Below are 9,886 nucleotides of genomic sequence, written 5' to 3' on the forward strand. Positions count from 1 at the left end.
GCATGACATTTTAGACTGGAGAGACTCGTTCTTTTTTTTACCCTGCAGGCGACATCCCTAAAAATCCCATCTGGCATGTTTGTGTGATACTGTGAAAGAAATATAGTCTAGCAGGTTTTAATCAGGACAGCCAACAACTCTGAAGCAATTATAAAAAAGGAAAAAGAAGATATAATCAGCAAAGGATAATTTCTTTCGTGAAGAAATGACTGCAACCTTAGGAGAACTGAAAACTGAAGACTGTAGTTAGATGAACATCCTAAAAGCATCATATTGGACATACTTGACATGGGATGACTCAGTGGGATTGTTCTGTGAAGAGAAAGAACAGTGACACAGAAAACCTTAATCTGTTATGCTCTAGAACAGAAGTTAGTAATAAGTGGGCCACGGTTCAGACCCAGACGCTGTCTTATTCGGATCTGGACCTATCGAAAAAAATCGATTTTTGCAAAGCCTCTCAACTTCAACCTGCGCAGCCCCGCTATAGGGCACTGGCTTGGTGTCCATGGAAAATCAAAGACCAATTAATCAGACATAAAGCTATTCATTTGTTAAGATAGGAGGAAAACTGTGTATGAAAAAGAAGAGAAAGCAAAACTTAATATTCCCTTTTTGTTCAATGTTTCTCTAAAATCAAGCTTTATATCCAGATACACATTTAAAAAAACGTGCTCTGTCATCTATGTTTTTTTTTACTTGACATCAGAAGAATGCATAACATTTTTTATGAGTGTGCTTATTTGTAAACTATCCAGTTCAATATGATAAAAGCCAAAACATATATTTTTTTAAAATATTAATGTATTAGACTTTAAGTGATTTAAGTAGCAGAACACACACAAATGTGACTACATCTAATATTTCAATGTATATTGCATTGAATCAGAACATGAGTTCGAAATCATGGTGCTCCGGACTTTTGCTTGAGGAAATGTTATTTGGACCTCAGAAGTTTTATTGAATACCCCTGCTCTAGAATGATGGGAGGCTATAGGCATTTAGGCGTGAGTGTGTGTGTGTGTGTGTGTGTGTGTGTGTGTGTGTCTGTTGTGACTGACTTAATAGGTTGTGTCTTAAAGGTGCTTGAACGAAAGGTTTTGTCGTCTCAGATTTTCGTGAGTGTCAGTGTGTCAAAGCCAGTTTGGCTTGTTTGATTTAAATCAATCAGTCAATCAGAATGAATTAGTTACTGCTAAAGCCTGAGGATCAGCTGTGTCCTTCTCACCAGATTAATATCCAATTCATTTTGTATTAAAGTCTAGTTTAGTGTCAGGAATGTGCAGATACCAATTGGCACTGACACCATATGTGTTGCTGCAACATAATGAGAATAAAAGGACAATATAAGACATTGAGACATTGATGGAGAAGAGAATCCAACTTCCAAAATGTTCTTTGTCTTTCGGTATTTATCCACCTTAATCTGTAATCTGTCTGCGTCTGTTTCATGTCTCTGACTCATGCAATTGCACAAGCTAGTGAGATTCCACCCATTTTCTCTTTTACACAAACACACAAAGAAACCATTGATTTCCTTTTGTGTGTGTTCAATCCCTCCAAACAGCTCAGCACTCCATTGTATCTCCTACTGGGGCAGATACTGCTTTATTCTGGTGGAGGAAAAAAGACATCTGAGGATATAACCCTGTATTTTTTGCATATAACATTGTATTTTGAGGGGAAAGGGGACAGTTGATAAATGAAATGAGGTCCTCTTCACAGTTGGGCCATGTCTTTCACTCTATATTCAGATTTTCAGTTAATCAAAGTACATAGACTCACCTGAGCACTGGTTAGGTTTACCTTTGCATAGAAGGCGGCCTGAGCGCTTTGACGCATGAATTCCCCAATATGTTGGAAGCATTCATATGAGATTCTGGTCCATGCTGACCTGTTACATTATGTAATTTCTGCAGCTGCACATTCCTGCTGCAAATCCAGTTTTACCACATCCCAAAGGTGTTGTTGATGGGACTCATTTTGAGACGACAGCTTAGTGACAGGTTGTGTCTGGAAGTAGCCTTTAGATGATGGTAAACTGTGGCCATGACGGGATAAACATGGGCAGAGAGACTGTAACAATCAAATAAGCTTTCATGGCTGATTGGTAAATGAGGGACACAAAGTGTGCCATGTGCTACATTTTGTGTTTTAATGCTGCAATGGGATGAAACTTCATGACTGACAGCTGAGACTGACTCACGATTGGTTGAGTGCATGTGTCGTCGAGACATCGCTACCACAGCTTCATCCACTGATCGCTACTGTGGAAAGTGACAAGATCGTGTCCGGAGTGAATATATATATAAAGTTCTTTATACAAAACAACCCTCTGCTTGCCTTTGTCACAACCATCTACCTATGCCTTGTTTCTAATCATCTCTCTTTGTCATTTCAGATCCAGTCACCGTCACAAGCCATGTCACCTCATTCCCTTCACCTGAGTCTCCCCACACAAACACTCACCCGCTCCCCATTCCCTCATTAGTTCATCTGTGTATTTATACCGGTCAGTTTCATTCACTCTCTGCCAGATTGTCTAGTGTGTTCCTGCCTAGCTATCTCGTGTTATATTCTGTATTCTTACCTGACTACTACCCCGTTTGGGTTTTGGATTCCCTTCTTGCCTGCCTCTTTGGATTTGTTTGCTATATGGACTGATATCCTGGTTTTGACCTCTGCCTGTCTTTTCTCTGCTCTGTTGGCGAACAAACCACATTGCCCACACTAAGACTGTCTGTGTGTCATCGTTACAGCCTTTCCCATTCAAGGACACCAACTTACTCCCAACCCCCCCTATAGATTTCCCATCATGGTCAGCTCAAATATCCAGCGTAAGGTCACTGTGTGTATGGGTGTGGTTTTGTGTGTGGTTTTGTGTGTGTGTGTGTGTGTGTGTGTGTGTGCATTTGTGTACCTTCAATAATGATTCAAGAGACGCTGTATGTAAAGTAGCCGACTACTGACGTTCGCACAGGTCAAAGGTCAAAAAGAAAAAGATGGGAAATGAATGAGGAAATTAAACGCAGCCACAGAATTGCAATTTTTAGCAAATGAAAATCAAGATAGTTTGACACACTAGTTACAGATGAATCATTAATATTGATGAACATTGAATTAATGTATCAATGAAACATTTATTAAGGGTCCAGCACATGTGCAGCCCTTCAGATAAAATGTAGTGTGTGTCATTCACACATCTTCCACTTATTGTTCTTTTGCTTGAAACATATATCTTACAGAGCACTGTGTCAATCAGCCAATTGGATCCTTAAATTATGAACATGGACGATCAATAATTTATGTTCAAACGCTTGTAATTAGTGCATGATATTTCCCCATTTGTCACATGTCATTTTATCAGAGCCAGTTCTCTCAGCCCAAGCAGTGAAGCAAAAATGTCAGGGTGCTTATCTGCACATGCGCTTCTGCATGCCTCCACATAACAAACATGCCTCCACATGCATGATAATGCTGTGTGTTTGTGGTAATGCAATAAAATCCCTGTTTACTCAGAGAAAGTGAGGATGTGTCGATCAGAGCTGGCCTCTCTCTGTGTGCACAAGGGTTTCCTCTCACAAAACAATGCAGCTTAGGTTAATTAGTGACTCCACTGTATGTTGGTCATGGGTGTAAATGAGTGTAATATGTCTCCATGTCTGGGTGTAACCCCACCAACTGTTCACTGTCAGCTGGGATTGTCTACAGCCCTGTGCAATAATAAGTGATTATAGGTAATGAATGAATGTGTAAATGCCAGATTTGCAGAGGGGTGAAAAATCCACGGATCTCCTTATCTATGTCCTTAATCGTTATTATTTTTATTCTTAGTATTATTTTTCTGATTTAATTTCATTTTAGTTTCTGGAATTAGATTTTATTCCTTACTTTTATCAACCATTTTTATCATATTATAATCATGATTTAATTTGTTTCTATTAATTCATTTGTCTATTGTATTTTCTCTGAGCTTTGGGATAAAGATCTCTTCAGATACATCAATCCAACCATCATGTCTGGGCCTCACAAAGCGTTTTAAAGTTCTTTTATATCATGTTTACTTACCTTGTTTCAGCAGTGATGCCTTCTGAGGACTGAGCATAAAAGAACCTCCTCTATTCATTCCTCCAGTCATATGATTGTGATTGGAAGGTCACATATTGCTCATGGTCTTGTCTATTCACTCCCCTGTAACATAAATAACATGTGTTCAGGTAACATATAGCTGGAAGTCTTGTCAAACGCTGTCTGCTCTTTTGATGCTAACGCATCATGACACCTAACAAAGAGAAGAAATCGAAATCCCAGTAGAGGACTGCTTTTCAGTGCATTTGCATTATATCAGCATGGCACCAGTGAAAATGATTTACAGTTTTTCTCCTGATTTCCTTTTTTATTTACCTTAAAAATGATTTAACTTCAACAGAGACAGAATACTTCACTGTCTTTTTATAAGAGTACACTGTAGGGGCTCTGTTATACTGACACTTTCTCGTATGCAACAAAAAGCTGAAGTCCATATTTTCCCAAGGAGTCCCTCTGCATCAGGCTGACGGATTGCTTTTAGGAGAGGAGAAATAAAAAGGCGATCATTTCATGTCTTGCTCTAGTTTTGGGAGTCGTGAGGGGAGTAAAGCTTCCACCAGAGATCTTCTACGTCCTGTCTTCAAATGTCTTTGCAGAGGGTTTTTCTTTTTAGCACAGGCCTCTGAGCTATGAATAGATCCCGTGTTTGTCATGACAACCAATTACCCATTACAAAAGCACTGAGGCTAAGTAAGGCAATTAAGTGCTGAAACAAAAATGTGTGTTGCAAGGATTTCTCAGTCTGTGCCTGTTTACTGTATGTGCACGAACACACAGCAAAATGTTCTCCTGTGGACTTTCCTATAGCAACATTACCCCTGTTGTGCTCTACTGCAGATAATAATAATCACATTTCTACATTATGTGTTGTTATTCAGTGTTAGCAGTGACACAGTATGTTTAATTAAGTTATAAGCAATATATTTAGAGTGAATAGGGATAACAAGTAGGAAGACAGGCTGATAGACAGGCTGATCACATAATAATGATAATAATAATAATAATACATTTTATCTATATAGCAACTTTCAAAACACAGTTAAACGGTGCTTTACATGTTGAAAATGAAAAGGCAAACAATAGGAAACAGTAAGAAACAATTAAAGCAATAAAGTCATTTAAAGATCACACAGCATTAGAGCACAAATGTAAAAATAAAAAAGTTACAGATAAGAAAAAAGTAAAAACAAGATAAATAAAACATTATCAAATAATTGAATTAGTCAGTATTAGATCTAGAAGAAGCTATAAAATGAGGCCTTGAGAGAGTAATTGTGTAGCTGTGAACAATATATTTGTTTGCCATTTCGTGATCATCGAATTATAATTTATAGGATGGTATTTTAAGCGTAGCAGCTCATATTCTAATCTTGATTTACCGTGTCAGCTCGCTGCATAAGGCCGTGGTTAGCCTATTAGGTTTTGTCATGTTTTCCTTTGAGTTTCATATCTCAGTCTCGCAGCCGCCCGAAGCTTGTTCCCAGAGACTGACATGACTGACAGTGATAAGAAAAAAAACCCTTCCTATTACTTCCCATTATGGAAAATTAGTCATGTATTATTCCATTTGCTATATTTCCTATATAGCAAACAGTGCAGCATGACCGGCACATGCACATGCATACATTAGAGGTGTTACCGTGTGCAGTGGGAGGTTATCTGCGTCACCATGTGTTTTTTTTTGTGCAAGACGTGAAATATTCTTGGTATTAAATGAGAAATGAGTACGTCAGGATGAGTGTGTGCAAACCACCTGCCTCTGAGCCATTACAGGTGAGCAGGCTGTCCCAGAGTACACGCTGTGGCTTTGCAGAGCTGACGCAAGGGCTGTTTATAGACCAACCAGGTTTGTTAAGCCTAATGGTCCTTGTATTGATTGACTGGGGTATCCTCGCAAATCGCAGGGGCAGAATGAACAATGAGATCCTTATTGAGGTTCTCTAAACACATTTCAGCTTGTAGTTTTATTGACCCTCCTGGAGCGGCCAGTGCAGAGTTTATTTACACACTCTGCTCATTGCCTGTTTTTAAAATGGCGGGATGACTCTGTGATGAAGGTGATTGAGGAAGCGTTGCACATCTTCCACTGCACAGTTGACTGGTTATAATGAACTGAACGGCTTTTAATAATATCTAATATAAAGTGGTGATGGTTTGTAAAGTTGTAGAGTGAAAACAATTAAACTACATGCAAATGAATTACTTTCACTTGATTAAATAAATGAGACTACACTAAATAAATTAAGCAGCACAGTACAGAGCCTCTAATTAGCTGTGCTGACTTCACTGTCAGTCAGTAGAATGGCAGGCTTATCGTGGAGCTGCTGTCGACTCGGTGCAGTCGCTGAACCGTAAAGAGACTGTGGCTGTCACTAATCCTGGCCTGGATCAAACGATGCAGGTTCTCACATCTGTGCAAAGAGTTTAACGAAAGGTGTTAGACTCCATGTTTCCGTGAGAGTCACTGCTTCTCAGCTGAGCGACATGGAAACACATGCTCATCCACGCGCGTGATGCACATGCACACGTACAAAAGGTAGTTTTTTCTTTTTACAAAGCATTTCTCTGCATCCATTGTAACCTTTGTTCCCAGCAACCAAGGCTTAAATGTCAAGTGGTCGCATTAATGGCTTTGTGTCTAGGTTCCTGGAATAATTTACTCATTATCACCCTTTTTTTATCCAAAAAATCTTTTCCCTCCTGGCCAGTTTGTTATTAGAGGACACTGTTAGTGCTAAAGCAAGTGATATGTTGCTAATTGCCTGTGGCATAGTTATGTTTACTCAGTGCACTGTGTGGCCTATGAAAAATATCCATTGTTTGCTTTCCTAATGGACTGTGCTCTTTGGCTCCTTCTATACAGTAGGGCAGTGCTGGAAAGAGGTTTCCAAACCTCTGAGATACCATTACCATTAGCCCTAATGTCTTTTTAAAATGGAAAGCACGTCAGAGCCCACATACACACACAGATCGCTGTGTATGCTGTTTGCATGATACTGTCATCTTCTCCTACCAAGGTCACTGGCCTGTCCCCTTTGTGTGGTCCTACGTTAGAAAGTAGGAGCATTTCTGACCCTGATGAGCTGTAGATGAACATTATACACTCTAGTCTCATCTCTAGTAATTTTAACATGTGCAGTCAATCTCCTGTGTTAATACTTTGGACCTTTTTGACAGAAATCAAGTGTTTGCATGTAGGATACACACACACCTTGCTTCTAATAACTGTGAAGTCTCAGGGTGGAAAGGTTGACCTCTCTTGCTAAGACGTGGAGCTTAACACGGTTCGTTACAGTCACATGGTGATTATTTCCTGTTGTGTCTCAAAGGTCAGGCTGCCTCATCACACTCTCCAAAATGGCACATGTTAAACACTGCATCATCAAAACATCAGAGGCATCAGATTGGAGGTGGCTGACTTCACTGATGATTTAATGAGCGAATGAGGGGAAATTGGAAAGTTGGCCGTGGCGTGAACACACTGCAGCTACAGGTCCAGCTCAGGAAGCTTTGGTTGGAGAAAAAATTACTTTGACGTATTGTTTTCCACAGTGACCAACCAAAATCACCGGAAGCAAAAAGTGTTTGAGGTGTTTGATGCCGGTGTGTCGGGGGACACTCAGCATGGAACACCAGTAATGGCAATTAAACCCCTGCAGCCCTGACAACAACATAATTTCTGAATACACGCTGGGCACAAATGCGTTCCTCAAAGATGAGAATTGCTCATCCTTGAACTCACTGTAAACTCTGAAGCACCCGCTGATATCATTTAGCTGATTACTGTAGCGCTTTTGACAAAGCACATTATGTGGCACAGTTGTAGCTGCTGGCAAATGAGCTCCCCTTAAGATACAGCCCAAACAACACTGTGCTTTATACCTGGAAACGGTTCCAAAATGCCAATCTGACTGTACCTCAGTGACAGGATTTCAATTATTGCAGACTGGCGCAGGCACGGTTTGGACATTTTTCATTAGCAGCAAAGCAGGAAACCCAATAACATTTTGGAAGCAAAGTGTGTGTGTTTATAATATGCCTTTATATTAACACTTTAATTTTCAAATGTTTGAAATAAAGTTATTGGTTATTCCATCTGCTACAGATATATCTTATCTTGTATAGAAAAGCATTTTACAATTTTATTGTAACAGTAATATGATGCTAAAAATATTTTAATCTTTAATCTATGTGTCATTAAACTATTCATGAATGTCAACTAAAAAAGACATTGACTGTGAGGTAAGAAAACTGAAGAAAATCTTGAACTGTCTCTGTCTGTCCATTTTTATATACAGTCAATCTGTCCCTAAGATAAGAGCATTTTTTTTAAATGTAAAAGACGCTATTTAAGTGGATGTGTGAGTTTGACAATTAATTAAAATCAGAGTAGGTGTTTTTCTCTCTCTCTCAATGAACATGATTCATCCGTGAATTTAATTTGCATGTTCTTTTATTCCCTCCTAGGTGGCGCGTTCATTAGACATCGCAGCCTACTCACCTCAAAATAAGTAAGACGCAGGGGGAAATAATTGTTGTGATTATGCATAATCTTTGCCTGCACAGTTGTTTTTCTTTTCCAATTAAACTAAATTTATATTCTGAATATGCTCTGAATGACAAAGCAGGTGGCAGCGTTCTCTCTCTGCACCTCCACCCCTGTTTGTGAGAAAAGCTGTGGGGAGGACTACTCTGCTACAGGCTGTGATGGCGGATTGTGTTTCCAGGGTCTATTAATAATATAGCAATATTTAAAAAAAAGATCTCTCTCCATGGCTGAGCTTTGTCACGAACTCTGCAATGTTATGTGTAGGATTTATGGAAGGAGCAGGCTTTTTATTTCTGTAAAATAAGGATTAGGGTTTATCTTTCCAGGTGGTGAATTAAACATACACGCAGCAGGTGAAGTAAATTTGTGTTGGCTCCTACATTCATTCCCTGCTTTTCAAAAGGAACAGCAAACGTGTGGAGACTTAAAAAATAATCACAAAGCATAAAACAAACTTTATGTGATTGCAAGATAATTATGAAATGGTATATAATGATATTATTGTTCTTGGTTTGTTGATAATAGGTTTTTAATTGAGTTGTGGTCAGTATTTTTTTACATAACAACGTTTTAGTGGTTACTCATCACCCCACAGAGCCAACTGTGGAACCCAATGGAGCTTTTTAACTCACTGTTTCCATTTCTTTGGCCACAACTTTAATGATTTTGTTCACTCTAACTGCTCTCATAGCAAACACAACCCCCTCTGTACAAGACCCACCCACTCAGCACCAAACAGCAGCCAGGCAAAGATACTAACAAGCTAGTGAACGTCATCCAAATGAAAGAAGATGAATCAGCTGGATGTGTAAACAGGCATCAATCTGCAGACAAGTTTACCATGTCCACTTAGAAGTATATCAATTTTTGTTTCTGTGGCTAAAAAGTAAATGCAAATTTAAACTTTGACATATGAAGCTTAGTGAAAGTTTTTTTGCACATGTCTCCTTAGTCTCATTGCTGCTATCACTGTTCTCCACCAGCTCATTTCTCTCTTTTCATCCAATCACAGCCTAAGTTTAAAATGTTCTCTCCCCATGCCATCATTCAGCTGTTTGTTCAGAACTGGGACAGTACAACAGTACTTCACAGTTTTTATTATGTTCAAGGTTAGCTCAAAGCCATAAAGGAGCACAGGTAGGAACACCAATAGTGTGCACGGTTAGCCAGCACCCTGCCGAGAGAAAATCAAAACATCACAACAGGGTAGTGCTGGACCTCACAAATCAAAGCTATGGGTTGTGGTAA

Source organism: Paralichthys olivaceus, chromosome 14 (genome assembly GCF_024713975.1).
Source record: "Paralichthys olivaceus isolate ysfri-2021 chromosome 14, ASM2471397v2, whole genome shotgun sequence".
Classification (NCBI taxonomy): Eukaryota; Metazoa; Chordata; class Actinopteri; order Pleuronectiformes; family Paralichthyidae; genus Paralichthys; species Paralichthys olivaceus.